The sequence below is a fragment of the Lepisosteus oculatus genome, chromosome 14, assembly GCF_040954835.1.
Source record: "Lepisosteus oculatus isolate fLepOcu1 chromosome 14, fLepOcu1.hap2, whole genome shotgun sequence".
NCBI classification, from domain to species: domain Eukaryota; kingdom Metazoa; phylum Chordata; class Actinopteri; order Semionotiformes; family Lepisosteidae; genus Lepisosteus; species Lepisosteus oculatus.
In genome coordinates, this window is record NC_090709.1 from 5,569,710 (window position 1) to 5,587,845 (window position 18,136).

Below are 18,136 nucleotides of genomic sequence, written 5' to 3' on the forward strand. Positions count from 1 at the left end.
CTGTGCTGTGCAGCTTGTGACGGTGCGCTGCTGATGCTCACTGACCAGCTAGTTAGTGTTGGCTTTAACTAGCAAAGTTTGCACACAGGAGAAAAGATGACTGTGGGTCCCAGCAAGTCAGGAAGAGGACCGGTTCGTTCCTGATGAAGAGCTAGTTCTGAATAGTGATTCAGCTGTCCACAGTTCCGACCTGTTCACGAGGCCTGCTCGGGTGGATCCTCTGGTTACTCTCTGGCAACCTCCGCTCTAGACTCTTAGAACAAAGGAAAGTTCTGGCACTCGGACACACTGGCCGTTCCGTGGTTGTCCGGGCTGAGTCTCAGGATGGTCAGGAGGCGCGCTGCGAGAATGTCCTGCCCTTGGCAGCCTTTCTGCTCCTGGGCCGTCCCGCCCTGGAATTGTCTCACACTCCTGGAATTCTCCTTTGAATTCCCTTTAGAATAGTCTTGGAGCTCTGTGTTGCCTGTTTTTACCTGGAGGAACTTCAGCTCGTTCATTGGATGAAAGTTCCATGGGCATCAGAGACCCACGTGGGTTACTCGGCCCTACCAGTCCCTAATTGGTTGATCAAGGTGAGATATGAGTCACTTACTCCTGACACTTAGGAATGCAGTCCAGATGTCCATCTGGCACTCCCTAGACAGATAGGCACCAATGGATGCCCACTGATCATGATAGCTAGGCTTAGCTAAATGCATCCCCATTTGGGAGCTGTCCCCTATCAAAAGAAAACATCTTTAAATCAGCCTGCCTGAATAGCTTGAAGAGAGAGATGGGGCCTCATTTGGGAAAGCACAGCAACACTTAATTCTGTCTTATTAACAAGCATTGCCGCTACAAATAGTAGGAAGAAAGATACAATGTTTTGAAAATGTAATATGTTTTAAAGGATTAAAGGGAAAAGAAATACTTTATATAAACTAATTCAACTGAGCTCCTCTAAACAATATAGCCTGAAGAATTGCCAAAGCACAATGTATCAATTTTGGTGACACTGGGGTAAAAGGATCACAACATTGAAAACCACAAGGCTTATTTTCAACAGCAAAATTTGTGCTTGATAAAATTTGACAAAAAAAGGAATATTACACGCACGGAAACCAATATTTACCACTAGGATAGAATGCAGCATAGAACAGTTGGATAGAAGGTTAATGTAACTCTATAGTGCATCACAGAGGTCAGTCTCTTCCCCCTCATTATGCAGGCTGACTTGTTCACAGTGAACTGTCCTCCAGCGATAGTCAGCTGTAATCACTGACACAGACATGATGTTAATACTCTGACAGCATCTTGGCTGATTTGGTTAAAGTGTTTTCCTATTAAACAGGAGATTCTGTGTTCAAATCCCACCAGTGTCTTTCTTCCTGTCTTATCTTACAAAATGTATCACTATGGATGATTACATGCAGCTTGATTTTGTTTAATGCAAGTTTTCATTCCCTTTCTGATGGCTCTCTCTACAGTAATTTTTAAAAGTACTAATCGGGATGGATTACTGTACATATCCTCAGTTAAGGGGAATATATAAGTAGTGACTATCCAAATTGCATTTTTGTGTGAAACGCATTTCAGAAAATCGAAAACCAATTTTCAAAACTCACAATAACAAGACAAAGGCAAAACATAAGTTCACTTGCACTTTATGCATATTTACCACAACCTTGCCTTCTGATCATAAAAAAGTCTTAATTTTAATATAGCAGTTTTAAATGGGACATTCAGAACATGGCATATGAGAATATATGGTTAACTGAGGATGAGCAAAGGATGATCGCACTTTCTGCTTATTGCTATGAACCTACCTCTGGTTATAAAAATGTCTCAAAATTCTGACACTGAGGTGTGAGACACAATGTAACAGGCTCTCATAATCCCGAAATACAAGAAATTTTACTGTAGCGTTTTATAAATTTGACCCTGTGAACATTGCATGTCCCTCCTTCCTCATTACCAAAACATCTCAATGTCCCGACACTATGTACATTTGTAATTACAACACTTCACTGTTTCATTTATGAGTTGTGACATTGTGAACATGGCATGTTAAAGTATATAGAAAATCTAGATCAGAACAGGCTAAATGCAATTCCTAGTGATTTATCATTTTCTTACTTTCTAAATTAAAAAAAATATTTTTTCAGTGATTAGGACACTTCAGTATGACATAAAATATGCTTCAATGACAGAATAAATAATAATAATAATAACTAAGCATGGAAAAAATACCCAAAGTGGACATTCATAGTTGTGATTATAGGAATGTTAGCTATCGGGTGGGTAGCTGCGTCAGCATGCGTAGGCTGCAAAGGAACAAGTAAAGGACTATTCCTGCTGAAAAGAGAAGAAAAGAATCACAATGTTTCGGCTGTGGAGCCTTCTTCAGGTGTGAGAAAGACAGGGCAGTAAGCAAAGATAATTTTCTTTTTATCTTTGCTGAATGCAGTTTATCGCTGATGACAACATCAAAGACATTAAGGAGTTTTTATGGCTAACAGCTCCACATCAACTTCCTTTCATAACTAACCTCATCAGATCCCTCAACTCCCAACTCTTCCAGTTTCTCACTTCAGAGAAGGATAAAAAACTCAAAATTCTCTACAAAGAAAAACCATCAACATCCTTATCACCTCCACCAATACTACACCTCTGACCTTCCCCTTTCACCCCTTTGCATCCTCAGCTAACATATTTTAATAGTACAACAAAATTACAATAGATTGTACAGTATTTATGTTTAAAATTAAGGTAAATGTGTCAAAATATCGAAGTCCAAATGCACGGTGCTAATGTAACAAAGCTTGCAAGTTTTTAAACAAATCTGCATTGTATTTTTAAAATATTTCAGCAGAGGATGCAACGGGGGTATAAATGACGACTCGACTTTTTCTTGGGTGAATTTGGTTTCCTGGGGAGTTGCGATGTTGGGCATACAGCAATCGGACATTTCCCGGTGATTCAGACACGTGTTAAGCACTCGCATTTCCTGCAAATATTAAAATGGTTAAGGTTTCGCTTAGAAATCCAATCGACCTTTGCGAAGACAATGTTTACATCGCAAAAGAAACCCATCCCTGGGTGGACTCGAACCACCAACCTTTCAGTTAACAACCAAACGAGCCACACAGACGGAATGGTGGGTCCCTGTCTCACCTCACAACTTTCCGGTTAAAAAAATATTTTTTTTTGCCAGATGGCAATATTTCTTCTGCACTGATAATCAAGAATTGAATTTCATTTCTCGCAAGCTGTGTGAATTTCTTGAAATACAAGTTTTCCAGAAAGGAAATTAATACATGCATTTAACGAAATCAAGCCCTTTGTGATAGTCCGAAATGGTACATTATGTACCACAAGATAGGAAAAAAAACATGACTGGGATTTTAAGCTACGTGACCTATGGTACCAGACCGGGGAAAAGTTAGCTTGAAGTTCGAAAACGATTTTGGAACGCCTGTAGCGTTTACACGAAACCTCTTAGAATCGCGAGAATACTTGCTTTGTGTATAAAATACATTGTGAATGCTTTCTCAGCCTTTACTTTTTCGTTTATATGACATTTGTTTGACCAAGAAACGAATATTCTTTTGTCCATATCTTCGCAACGGAAGCACAGAACGCCTTCAAACCAAATGCATTTAAAAGACCACGACATGTGGATATTTCTACAGCCTCTACATCAAAGTATCAGTGAGCTAATTATCTTTTTCTAAACCTCTGGTTTTTCATCGATGCGTAATTACGCACTAACTGGAACCCGGGGGACCGCTGTGTGCACAAGTTCACAACGCGAGAAATACTGTTCAATATGGCTTCATGCGAAAAACCCGTATATGACCATAGGCAACAGAATAGCGCAGTCTCCAATTACTCAGACTGTAAGCACGGGAATAAAGCTTTGTCTGAATTCTGAAACCCTTCCTTTACGGTCTGTTTTCATTCGGGTAAGAGTCAACTATATTCACAATACTACTGACAGCAGGAAGATTAAAATATTCTTTACTCAGGAGCTTATTAAAAACAGCTCCCATGATGTTCAAACCGATTTTTTACACAGAACACTGACACAGCTTTGCGTTCTGAATCTCTTTTTCTCGTGTGTTTATTTAATGTGGCACAATGTACTTGGATAGGGGTATTCTGTTCACAAACCAATAGCATTTAAACCACAGCACCCACAATGCTGCAAGTGTTTTACACACTAAGCAGAGAGCGATGTCTTCCTCGTTAGTATAGTGGCAAATATCCCCACCTGTCACGCGGGAGACCAGGGTACATCAGGACATGCATTGAAGTGAAAGCAGGATGCGCTGCGACATCCGCTGTGCAGATCCCGCCACACTAAGAGGTGAGTGGGTCTGTTCGATCACAGCGCTAGGCGAATCCCCAAACAGTCTGCGTGGCAACAAACGAAAAGGGCCTGTTTCCGCCCGGTTTCGATCAGGGGAAATCGGGCCCAGTAGTGGCGGGATCTGTACAGTGCATGTCGCAGCGCTTCAATGTGCTTCCTGATGTCCTACCCCGAGAAGAGAAAGGACAGCGTACACAGCAACAACAGATCAGGTCTCTGCACTGGATCTAAGCTGCCCCCATCTCCTCTGCTCTGCGGCTCCTGCGGAGTGGAGTCCTGCCTGGAGCCGTGTTTGCAGGCGGCGGCTCCCCGCGCTCTGTCTGTGCGTCGTGTCCAAGAGCTCCTGGGAGGAAGAGAGAGCCCTCCCACTCGGGGGCTTTTCCACGGTCTGTGTGAGGAGGGGCGGGTGTGTCCAGTAGCTTATCGAGCGGAAGCCTGGGGCAGTGGAGAGCTGTGATTGTGCAGACCTTGAGGTGTCACCTCTTTGTCTGCTTTCCCGCCCCCCCTCTGCCCAAGCTCTGCTCCAAAGTAGCCCGACAACCCCTCACACCTGCACGTGTCACAACCTAAGGTGTGGTCATGAGACACTCATGGGGTGTCGTTCTGTTCTTGCTAATTGTTTCCTGCCCGTCGCAGGCAGGAGTCCATGCGAGGAAGATGCGCTGGACAGAGCTCAGAGGGCGCACCTGGGTGGCTTTCCTTCTGAGTGACGTTCCTGCAACACTCTCCCGCTACTCTTGGTGCGCTCATGCCGCAACACAGGAAGGCTGGAGCAGGTGGCTGTGGGCTCTGCGCACCGTCGAAATAGCTCAGTTGGGAGAGCGTTAGACTGAAGATCTAAAGGTCCCTGGTTCGATCCCGGGTTTCGGCATTTTGTTTAATCGCGCCCTTTGTTCCTCTCTCCAGCGCCCCCTGCCTAAAGTGACGCGTCCCTTTCTCAGCCTGAAACGCAAGCGAGACACCAGCAGCGGTCCCTGCAGGTTTCCGTAGTGTAGCGGCTATCACGTTCGCCTAACACGCGAAAGGTCCCCGGTTCGAGACCGGGCGGAAACAGCCTTGTTTTGCACGCTCCTGTACTTCACAGAGGTCTTGAGCGACCGGTCTTTTGTTCCCAATGTATTTCCGGTGCCTTCGTGCACTCTTGTACCAAACGCACGTTCCTTCTGTACGCAGAGCCGATCATTTGCAATTGGGTTGTGCCGACAGACCAGGACGAGCTCTGTCGGCTCAAAAGCAGGGCAGGACCTGCAAGAACAACAGAAAGATTAGCATCCAGCGGGGGCCTCTTAGTGAGCCCAAGATCTAATCAAGAATCGGCTCCAGGAACAGGGCTGGGCGCATTGTTCCTTTCTCCGACCACTCTCGGTGTAAACAAGTCCCTCCTGGTCTCTGCTTGAAATGCACTTTCCTGCATTTGCTTTGGTGTAACTGGCTTCCCCTGCATGGGCGAATGTGAAGAAGATCCTTAGTAAGTCATTGAAGAAAACCGAGAAGAGGTCGGAGTGGCCTCTGTCGTTCATCAACGATCCAGTCAGGCAGTACTCCTCTGTAAAGCGCCATTCGTTCACGTCGATTGGCTTTTTTTTGCCTTCATTCGTGCAAGTAGTAAAGGCAGACGCCCCTTTAGGGAACCTGTCAGCACCCGGAGTTTTCCCCTTCTGTAAGCTCTCCATAGCCTCTCAGCTCTTCTACTGTCAAATCCTCCTCAAATACTTCCCCATCTTCTTCACTCAAAACGTTTTCTAGCTTTGAGGTAAAAAAATGAATTTCTTCATCCTTTACCTCTGTAGAGCTGTACAGTCTTGTGTAGAAGTGTCACGCCCTCTGCAGCCAGAGGGCGGTTCTCCTCTTACCTGTCCCTAGTTTCTGGTCTGCTGTCCTTCCTGTCCCTCTCTTTCCCTTGGGCTAAATATTTCCGGGTCTTGCACTCTGTCCTCGCTCAGCACTGACGTTTGGATGTCCTGAGACCCGCCTAGCACCAGGGCGCCCCACGTCCGCTCCCTGAGGGCACAGGTTTCTATACGGCATTCCTGAACTCTTTGCACTAATGAGCCCGGGCCTTTTTCCCGTCTCGCCGCTACGCATATGGGTCTTTTTCCGCCCTCCTGCTCCCCACGGTTAGGCCCCTTGGACGTCCGTGACAAGAAGGCCTCAATGCAGGAGAGGATAGCACTCAGCTCTGTACTCTCTCTTCCCTCCTCATCAACTACACTTTCCATGACAGACTTGGAACCTACCACTTTCCTGAAAAAGAAGTGAGTACACTTCTCATTTTCTTCCAAGAACTGCACTCAGCTTCTTAACAGCACTCCTCGACTACTTTCTTCCGCTACGCTCTGGATGTCCTTTTTTAAAAGGGTGATATCCTCGAGCACATCGAAGCCACTGTGCAGCATCGTGTAGAGACGCTGCAGCTGCCTCTGTTTCCTGGCTAGCACTCCTCTCCGTCTGGCAGCAGCCTTCCTTCCCTCAGCCATGAAAAAGGCCTTTGTCCTCACCTTCACCTCCTCCCACCACTCTCCTACTGACCCGTACAGACACTGCAAGGACAGCCACTGTGATAGTTTCTCCTTGTAGCGGGATACTACCCCGTCGTTCTCTAGCAGCTTTGTGTTGAGTTTCCAGAGGCCTGGGCCAAAGACAGTCCCGCCCTGGAGTTCCACTCTACACCCTAAAGCTTGGTGATCTGAGAAGAAGACAGGCTGAAGAGTGACCCCAACAACTTTCACTCTTTCTGAGACAAAGCAACAGTCAATTCTGGAGCTGCTATTCCTCCCTGACCATGTATATCCTGCTGTTGTGGGATATATACATCTATATGTGTCTGAGAGTTTAAACTCTTGAACTAAGTTTTGCAGGGCCAGTGAGCTGGAATCCAATTTTATCGGCCTTTTGGCTAAGATCAAGTTCAAGTGGCATGCCCGCAGTTCCTGTCTTTCCAAAGTTCTAGAAGGCGATCAAAGATCCTGAAGAGTGCTTGAGCTGGTATCGCCCTAGGTTGAGCCTAGGGGGTTAAGGCCAAGCAGCAGCTGAGCTGGGTGGGATCCGGAAGCAATGTTCTCTCTCTCTGCTCTCTCCTCTCCCCTCCCCCTTTCTCTTGCTCCACCTCCTTGGCCTCTTGGCCTCTTGGCTGGGAGTAGGTACTCGTGACCTCGAGACTCGGAAGCATTATCCGCTCCCTCTCTCTCCTCCTGCGCCTGCACCTAGCTGGGCTTTGCCCACAAGGACAAAGGCCAGGGCTCCCTCGCTGCTCCTTTAGCAGCTAAACCCCCCTCTCCACAGGACCTTGCTCTCTCTCTTTCTCTCCTTTTTCTTTTTTCTCCCTTCCAGATGGCAGACAAGAAGACACTGATCCGGTTCCACTGGACCAAGAAAACAGAGACGATGCCAACTGCGAAATCCTTTTTCATTACCTTCCTGAGAGGGATCCTGCAGTTGGTGGCCGGAGATCTCTACTGCCTGCAAGACAACAAGGCAGAGAGATACATGGAGGCCTACATGGCGCCTCATATGAAAAGGCAACGAAAATGATCAGAGAAAAAGGTAAGCACCCCGGTTTCTCTGATTTCAGGCCGGAGCCTATGAGGAAGACAAACCAGAGGACCATCACAGTCCTCATATACAACCCCTACGAACCAATGGAACTGGTAACAGCGTACCTAGGGAGGTATGTAACTGTGGTGGGCAAACCGACGGAGATCAGGGACAGTTGCGGCGTCTGGTACGGCAAACAGTACCGAGTCCTCCTGAACGAGGACCCAGAGGGCGTCGACGGTTTCCAGCACCCCCCCGACCGCTTCAACTTCGGAGCCGACAGGGGGTACCTTTACTACCCCAGGATGCCACAAGGAGAACAACTGTAACAAAGAGGGGCACCTCCTTCACCAATGCAAGGTAAGCAAACCTTCGTTTGCGCAGGTGGTGGAAGCCGGCGGGCAGAAACCGGTCTCAAGACAAAGGGAGAGAGGTGAGAACAAAGAACCCGCAACTCCCCCGCAGAGAACCGAAACTGCAGAGGCCACACCCCCAGCTGCACCAGTGCCACAAGATGGCTGCCAGGACGACGGACAAAATGGCTGACCGGAGAAAGGGCCCTAATTACTCCCAGCAAGAAGGGAAAGAGAAAGCGGGAGAAGAGATGCAGGGCGGATCCACCTTCGGAAGGACAAAAGAAAAGAGTGGTAAGGGAGAACCGTTTCCTCGTCCTAGAGGAAACGGAACTTTCTTCCCCCGAGGCCTAGGAACAACCGGAGGAGGCAGCCCAGGAAATGGAAACCCTCCCCCCCGAGTCCCACGGACAACAGGAGGAGGCAGCCCAGGAAGAGGTAACCCCCTCCCCCGAGGCCCAGGGACAACAGGAAGAGGCAGCCCAGGAAGTCGGAACCCCCTCCCCCAAGGCCCATGAACAACACGAAGAGGCAGCCCAGGAAGTGGAGCCCCCCTCCCCCAAGGCCCAGGAGCAACTGGAGGTCCCCGAAACTCCTAGAGAAAGGGAAGAAAAAAGCCTTCTCAAAGCGGTGGTGGAGAGTATCCTCAAGGAAGACGAGGATTACTTTGAAGCCGCCCTGGAGACGGGACTGATGGTAGGGCTGGACCTGTCCAGCATGTTTACCTTTCAGTCCCCAGCGAGACCTGGAGGGAGCCCAGCATATTCCCCCCAGGACCCGAACGAGAGGAGTTACATCTAGGCTAAACAGTGCCCAGATGTAGACTCCCAAGTTTTCCACTGTAAGCACAAAGAGAGGAGGTTCAACTTTCACTTGTTTAATCATGATTGTGAAACTTACCTTTCTAACAACTAACGTGAGAGGGCTAATAGACCCATTGAAAAGACGGGGAGTCTTTCATGATCTGGCCTCAAAGTCTTTCTCAGTTTGTTTCTTACAGGAGGTCCACCTGAAGGATGAAAGCGACAAGCTGACATTCACCAGGGAATGGACGAAGGGAGAATCATGCTGGAGCGTAGGAGGGGTCCACTCTTCCGGAGTGGGAATCCTCCTCGGAAACCCAGAGATGACGCTGGTTTCCTCCTTCTCGGTGGTGCAGGGCCGGATCCTGGTCGCACACATCGACTGGAGGGGGCAGAAGTTGAGAGCAATTAACGTCTATGCTCCAACAGAACCCTCTATCCTGAAGGAAGTGTTTGTTGACCTGGCCAGCTGCTGCACCACCAACAGACAGGTGGTGCTTGGCGGGGATTTCAACGTCGACCGGGAGAAGGGGAGCGACACTAGCTCGGCAGAGCTGGAGTCGCTACTCAAGCAGTTCTCCTTGGTAGACGGTTTCAGACGGTGCCGCCCTAACGACGCCGGAACGACATGGAAAAACTCCCGGGGAGTGTGCAGCCGCCTGGACTATATCTTTCTGCACACAACCTGCTCCCTGGAGTCGGCGACGGTGTCCCCGGAGTGGTATTCCAACCACGAGCGCTTGACGGTGGTGGCTAACACCAACCTGCCGGCATTCGGTCGTGGGTACTGGAAGCTGAACCGGGAGATACTGGAGGAAGACGACTTCAAGGCACTGTTCCGTAAAGACTATGCGAGCTGGGTCGATCTGAGAGACGGCTACAGCTCCATGGTGGAATGGTGGGAGTCTGGAACCCTGGCGCAGACATACTGCAGACGGAAGGCGGCCAGGGAGAGGAAGGAAGCTGCACGACTCCAGAGACAACTAGAGGAGGAGTACAGCTCGACTAACGGGGGAGGAGCCTTCAATTCAGCCCGGGCACGGGACCTGAAGGAGAGGCTCCGCAAACTCAATCAGTCCGAGGAGCCCAGAAAAAGAGGGTGATCCACGGCCTGAGACGGGGAGATGGAGAGGAAGTGCTGGACGAGAGCCACAAGGTAGAAGCGGCCACCGCTTTCTACACGGAGCTCTTTTCAGAAAAGCAGACGGAGGTGGAGGCAGGCGATGCTTTTCTGGAGGAGCTGAAGGCACGAGTACCAGAGGAGGTGAGGGAGGACTTGGAGGGTCCGATCGCGGCCGAGGAGCTGAAGGCGGCGCTCTTGTCCATGGAGAATGGCAAGGTGCCACGGCCGGACGGACTCTCCAAGGAATTCTACACCTGCTTCTGGGACACCCTGGCGGCAGATCTGGTGGAAGTGGCGCAGGAGATCTTCCGCCGGGGAAACTCAGAGACACCATGAGGGAGGGCATCATCTCCCTGCTCTTCAAGAGCCCTTAGCAGAGACGGTGTGATGGGACCCTGGAGATACCGGGAGGCGCGGGGGAAACCCTGAAGATCTCCCAGTACGCCGACGACACGACGCTGTTCCTGAGGTCGGACAGGGGGTTGAGGAGGGCCCTGCAGGTCATGGAGCAATACTCCAGAGCCTCGGGGTCGAAACTCAACTGCCGAAAGAGCAAACTGAAGTTCTTCGGGCCCTGGAAGCACAGGACGACGGCGCCGGAGGGTCTCGAGCTCTGCACGGAGCCCCTCAAAATACTGGGGGTTTCCTTCCAGAGCCAAGACAACGAGACCAACAACTGGACCAAGAGGATCGCCAAGGTGAACGCGAAGCTGGGTCTGTGGAAAACGCGGTCGCTGTCCTACACAGGGAAAGTGATGGTGTTGAAAGCAGACGTCCTGCCGGCTTTGGTTTACCTGGCGGTGGTGTACCCGCTGCCGGCCAGACTCAGACGAGCGCTGCAAGGGATGATCTTTGGTTTCGTCTGGGGCGGCAAGTACAAGTACATCACAAGAAACCGGATGTGTCAGCCGGTCGAGGAAGGGGGTCGAGATGTCCCACATTTCCCCCTGAAACTCGACTGCATCGTCTACTGCAAGCTCTGTCGGGCGCTGCAGGAGCCCGTCGGCCACAAGTACCAGTACTTTGTCAGGCTGTGGCTCTCCGTCCCAATGAGGCACTTGGTCCAGTGATCAAACACTGGGCCCAAGGCAGAGATGCGACCGGAGTTCTACATCCATGCTGTCAAGTGGATCAGGAGGTACGAGGCTACGAGACAGCCAGAGCTCTGCACCAACCACAGAGCCCTGTACAAAGAGGTGAGGGGGCATTTGGTCGCTGACGAAAGGCTGCAGGTTCCCAGACAAGTCTGGGAAAGGACACAGCCCAAAGAACTTGACAACCAACTGAAGGACCTCAACTGGATGGCTGTACACAAGAGACTGGCTACCAGAAAGGTCCTCTACAGACACTCGATCTCCAGGAATCTGCATTGCCCCCGGGACACGTGTTTTGTCGAGGAGACTCAGGAGCACGTGTTCTGGAGCTGCCCCTTCGCCAAGGCGGTGTGGGGCAGAATGGACAACATTATGCAACTCCTGGGAACGGGTGCGGTGCTCACTTACCAGTACATTCTGCTGGGGACTGGCACCCACCGGACTGGACAAGGGGACACAGGACCTGCGGGGGCTGCTGCTGTCCCTCACAGAACAAGGACTGTGGAAGGCGAGGAACACTCTCATCCGGCACAACATAAAGTGGGGAGAGAGGGAGATGCAGGAGAAAATCCTGGTGGACCTCAGGAGGAGGACGAAGCGCCACGTCGCCAAATGGGGTTTCCCCACGGCGAGGGAGCGCTGGAAAGGACTTTGGGCCCTATACAGGGATTAAAGGACAATAGCGAGTGGTAGGTTTGGAGGGACTCTCTTAATTGCACAAATCCGCCCCCACTTGCAAAGATTGATAACGGACAATCAATCTCCGTTCCGCCGTTGTTTTTTATTACATGGAGTGTTAATATGTGTGAGATGTTCCTTTTGAGATGTTTTTTTTTTTGCGGAATAAAGTATATTTTGTAGAACAAAAAAAATCTTATGACAAGGTTTACAAGTGAAGAAAGATGTGAAGACGGGGGTTTGAATTTAATCCTTTCTGTAGGGGGTTTAGACTTCCAAGTCACAAGCAGGGGTTTATGGCAGGAAAGGGGGTTAACTGATAAGGATTGCAGATGCCAGCTAGGAACCCCCCTGGGTGTAATGTTAAACTGACCATTTGCCCAGAACATCATAAACTGGCCAAATACCATGAACCCCCCTCTTTACCATCAGACCGAGTGACGTCAGAAACGGAGAAGAAAACTGTATATAACCCAAAAGTTTGTAACAGTATGTTGAACAATACTTCGGTTTTGTTGTTTCTTGCGGGAAACAAGACTTCGGCTTTATTGTTCCTTGCATGCAATAAACTCATCTGTTTAACTTCATCTCGGGATCAAGAACCTTATTTCTTCTGTTAGAAGGCGCAGAACTTCCCATCGGCAGGAGAGACGGTCAGCGCGCACATAACTAAGAGGTAAGGACTCCTCTTTTATTTAAAAGTCCCGACTCTCTCTGACCGATTGGGAAATCTCTGCTCCCTGCGAGAATCGCCCGAGATGACGGAGTAAACGTGAGTTTCTGAATTCCTCTGGCCCGGGGAAGGCACCGGTGTATGTAATGGGTTGGTTGCTGTAAGCCCAGAATTTGGTCTGGCAGGGGTTCCGCGGTATTGTGTACAGGCGTTCGAAGCTGGTGTATGCCTTAATTGCGCGTGGAGTTTTGAACGGGTTTTGGACCCTTACCGTGAAGTTCAGGACTGGTGTGGGTCTTAATTGCACCCGGAGTTTTGAAGGTCAGAACTGGTTTGGGTCTTAATTGCACCCGGAGTTCTGAGGCTCTGAATCGGTGTGGGCCTTAATTGCGCCCGGGGTTCTAGAGCAAGTGGTGCATTAAATGCACGTAGTTCAGGACTGGTGTGGGTCTTAATTGCACCCGGAGTTCTGAAGGTCAGAACTGGTTTGGGTCTTAATTGCACCCGGAGTTCTGTGGCTCGGGATCGGTGTGGGCCTTAATTGCGCCCGGGGTTCTGGAGCTGAGTGGTGCATTAAATGCACGTATAATCCAGGATTGGTGTGGGCTTTAATTACGCCCGGGGTCCTGAGATTAGCTACGCCTTGATCGTGCACAGATTGGAGTGGCGTGGTTTCTGGCGTGGCGTGGTTTTTTTGTTTTAAAGGAAACAGGAGTAGAAGAGATATATGTATGTATGTTTTTGGTGTTTTCCTTGTTTGTGAAATACATATACACACGCACGACACTAACATAAACACACCTCATAATAAAAGAGCAAAGCATTAAGTAGCAGGATTTAAAGGACGTTGAGACCAGAGAATCGCCCTGATTGAGCTCAGTGCGTAAGTCCACCCCAGGGCAAAAGCAGCGATGCTGGCGTTCTGGGGATGGTGAATTACTGATCAAGAAAGGGGGTTTTCGAGGTCTCGTTTCTTACCTGTGAACAGTGCGGTGTAAATCCTCTCTAAAGTCTCTGAGAGGCATTTAGATCTGGAGGTAACAGACGCCCTTGGCTGAATGAGTGCAGTAATGCACAGGTTTTTCCAAGTGAAAACATCCCCCTACTGAATGAGCTGTTACCTCACACACGACAAAAGTAAATCTTAAAGAGACCGAACATGTGCGCTAACTGATGGTTTGAGACAGTGGTGGAAAGGTCCGTTTAAATATCGGAAAAGTGTAAGTTGACGGAAAAGAAGGAGAAAAATATGGAAAAAGCTGAGTTTGTCAGAGGGAATTTGGGGCGAAGACGCCTGTAAAGAAGGCATATATGAGTATTGATTGGCAAAAGCACAAGCATGTAGCTCCCACCCTGGTGCACGGCCGGCAACAGTGGTGGCAGATACATGACGAAAAATAAAGAAATTGGGATGTGACTTAAAAGTGTGTTTACGGGGAAAATAAAAACCCGGAAAAAAATATACTTTACTCACTACGAAAGAGTATAGGAAAAAAAAGCTAGAAGAGGCAGTACAGGAGAATAAGAAACTAAAGAAGGAATTAACTCCTGGTCACGCTGCACTGGTTAATGTGCTGCAGCCGGCGACTAAGTTATGTCCTGCTCTCCCACAGGGGAACAAACAGGCAGGAAACGAAAATAATTGGGATCAATTCCCTCAGTGGCCATATGGAGAAGGGGGGTCTGATTGGGATAACACTTGGTATGAGTGTGATAAAGACGGATCAGGGTCTCCCCTGTTAGAGGGAGGGCGCCCGCAGATCTGTACTCTCACTCGAAGTGGGAAAGGACTTGATGTAGCAGGGGCTGGCGCCGTTGATGATAGCGCCACTCTAACACTGTCTCGCACCCCGTCGAGGGGGTCTGCAATCGCACCTACCTTCCCTGATTTCCCCCATACGATCAAATCCAAAACCGTAAGATATTGACCGGTGGGCTAAAGTACCGCACCCGAAATTAGAAATGCAGCGAACCTGGAGTGCGCTTCAGGAATTAAAAGGATACAGAAGTAAAACAAGAATACAGCACATTGTATTACGAAGAGAAAAATATATTCTCGATGTGTATGTGTGTTTTATGAATTTGTGTGCCGGCATGTATGTGTGTAACTGTGAGTTTTGGTATACTAAATGACGGTGTGAGTGTGTTTAGCCAGCGGGACTGGCTAGAGACGTAACTACAGAGACTTGACGAAAATCAACTTAAGGAGATTGGAAAATATAAGAGCGTCTGAAACGTATAAGTACAGTACAGGTGGACGTAAAAGTAGTTAAACAGTTTTTGTATTATTATAAATTATTATAAATTGTAATTTATACAATTAGTTGAAATAGTGGAAACAATTTGGTTTTATTCGAATGTCTTGAAACCAGACATGCTGAAACGCTGTAGGTTTAGAATCGAGACTGGGGAGAATAACGTCTTGTGAGAAAATCTGTTTACCTAACGATTAGATCCTGTAAATCCCTTGTAGCCTCCCTAAGTCTGTCCCAGTCCAGTGGATAAAAATGTACTGTTAATGGAGTGTTGGTTTCTCTGTTAGGGGATACTGGAGCACTACTGTCCTGCTTGTTTCACTCCTCTGTGCAACAGTGTGCTATAGAGCAATGTATAGGGGAAGATGGCAGGAGGCCACAGGAGTATTGGGACAGCAAGTTTTACTTGCCGAGTACCAGATTTCAATGGGTGGTTTGATCCCAGATCTATTGGGTTGAAATATTATGCATTACAAAGAATGACTATGCAGAACAGGGTATCACGTGGCTTCAACTGGCTGTGATCACTCAGTATGCTGATGGTATTCTGAGTGCTTCCCCTGACGAGGAAACCCACAAGTCTGAGTTGCTTCAGCTTTAGAGTGTCTAATAGAAGCAGTTATGATAAGGCCCTTTTGTGTCTAGCATTGTGAAATTTTAACAGGGCCTGGGTGCAATGTTTTTTACAGGGTGAGCACAACTCTTAACAGATCTGCTTAAGGGGGGAGTGCAGTACAAGGACAAGATTGCCTTGGTTCCCGCAGCAAAAGCCGCCTTTAATAATTTGTTCTCTTACAGGTGCTGAGACTGGGGTTTCCTCAGATGGATCAACGATTCCTTTGTATTATTGCAAGTTGCTGACAGAGGCCACCCAAGGAGCCCGCGAGCAGGTCCTGGAGGCGTGGGGACCACCACCTGAAGGAGGGCACGACCTCATCCCAGGAGAGTGGGTGTGGATCAGGAAATTTCCTTCACAGGTTCTCCAGCCCAGGTGGGACGGACCCTACCAGATCCTGTTAACAACCGAGTCTGCGGTTCGAGTGGAAGGAAAAGATCGCTGGATCCACGCGCCACACTGCCGACGAGCCTCATCCCCATTTACAGACTCAGAATGAAATCATTTCTGTTTATAACAATAATTGTTGCTGTAGGACTATGTTCTGCAGGAATTAATGATCATCTCTCCCACAAAGGAGAACATGGAATTAATTCCTTTTTAGGCCTCTCCTATCTGACAGCTAAGAAAACCAACCAAAGTGCCTGCTGGGTGTGTGCCGCATTACCCAAATATGTACAGGGAGGACTTCCTATGGGGGCCATTCCTTGGCGTCTCGAGGAAGTCATAGGCATGATCATTTGGAGGGATAATTTAGGAGATTTTAATATGACAAACTATGGGGGTTGCCATAACACGACTTTAACCTGCACAACATTACAATATCTTCAGGAGCGAGGCTTAGAGCCCACGAGTTTCACAGGCTCTTACGCTCCTAAATATAACAGAAGCCATACACCACCATACCTGACTCTAAATAAGGAACGTGAGGGAAACATATGTTTTCAGCACACTAATGGTCTGCACTTGGTTGGATGGAGTCGTTGCAACCTTACCATCGCTGCAAATATATCCACCTCTACCTTCCAAATTCCAGGATGGGATCGGCACACCCCACAATTCGGTATAAGTTTCTTATTTTCAGAGGCATGGGGAGCGCCAAACGGAACATATTTCATTTGTGGAAAACGAGCCTACCCATGGTTGCCAGCCCAGTGGCCTGGCTCATGTTATTTAGGATATGTGGTTCCTCATATCCGTGTTCAAACCCACAGCCCCTTCGGACCTAACCACAGACCACAAAGAAAATTGGCTGATTGGGAATATTATTTAGGTATAATATTTCCACAAGCCGGCATGAACTTTCTGAGTCGAGAGTTAATTCAAATGGCCTCGACTTTAGAAGAATTAGCAAATTCTACCTCATCTAGTCTGAAGGCTGTTAATGATGAGATGGTAGCCCCCAGAACAGTGGCCATGCAGAACCGACTAGCTTTAGATTATGTACTGGCGGCCCAAGGAGGAACTTGTGCAGTAATTGGCACTGAATGCTGCACATATATCCCTGATAATTCTGAGCACATCTCAGATCTGGCCCAACACATTTACAATGAGGGACAGAAATATCAGTACTATTATATTGAAAATTGGGGAATTGGATCTTGGGTAAAGTCTGTGTTTGGGGCCTGGGGCGGAACTTTTATACAGTATTTATTTGTAGGAATAGTATTGTTTATATGTATAATTGTAATCATCACGTGCACAAAAACATGTATCACATCTTGCCATAACCGTGGAATGTACAATGTCATGGCAATACATACCTGTTCGCCAAGAAAGGAAAGATCTGCCCTGACATTGTATGTATAAAAATAGGCTACACTGACGTATGCCATATTTTATAAGGGGAGAATGAAGAAAGATGTGAAGACGGGGGTTTGAATTTAATCCTTTCTGTAGGGGGTTTAGACTTCCAAGTCACAAGCAGGGGTTTATGGCAGGAAAGGGGGTTAACTGATAAGGATTGCAGATGCCAGCTAGGAACCCCCCTGGGTGTAATGTTAAACTGACCATTTGCCCAGAACATCATAAACTGGCCAAATACCATGAACCCCCCTCTTTACCACCAGACCGAGTGACGTCAGAAACGGAGAAGAAAACTGTATATAACCCAAAAGTTTGTAACAGTATGTTGAACAATACTTCGGTTTTGTTGTTTCTTGCGGGAAACAAGACTTCGGCTTTATTGTTCCTTGCATGCAATAAACTCATCTGTTTTACTTCATCTCGGGATCAAGAACCTTATTTCTTCTGTTACAACACAAGTTATCTGTTGAACTACATTCTCATAGGTGTGGTCACATTCCAGGTCATTTGTTTACGTTTTTGTTTCTGCAGCAACTGTTAGATGAAATGTGCTAATATGTAACCTAACTCCAGTGTGAATAACTAGAAGAGGGGAGCAGCTCCATTCCAGACCAAGGGAGCTTTGAGATTGGCTGGGCCAGATCTCTCATTTGCATATCTGATTTGGAAATATAACACTAAACCCCTTCTTGCATGGATTTAACTTGCACCCAAGAGTCCCCTACTGTGTATTGCTACTTATTTTTTTATGATAAGTGGTGATTACCAGTTGACAGGTTTTATTTGTTAAATTATAAATGGTTTTGTATTATCATCCTGAATGGCTGTACTCAAGGTTTGGTAGGGTATG

At 48.0% G+C, this 18,136-nt stretch overlaps 2 non-coding genes across 2 annotated transcripts; both read left to right on the forward strand.

Moving 5' to 3' along the window:
- Window positions 1-5,149: 5,149 nt before the first annotated feature.
- Window positions 5,150-5,222, forward strand: trnaf-gaa (transfer RNA phenylalanine (anticodon GAA)). Its single transcript has one exon. It is a non-coding gene; the product is annotated as a tRNA-Phe (tRNA).
- A 109-nt stretch (window positions 5,223-5,331) lies between these two features.
- Window positions 5,332-5,404, forward strand: trnav-aac (transfer RNA valine (anticodon AAC)). Its single transcript has one exon. It is a non-coding gene; the product is annotated as a tRNA-Val (tRNA).
- Window positions 5,405-18,136: the final 12,732 nt, after the last annotated feature.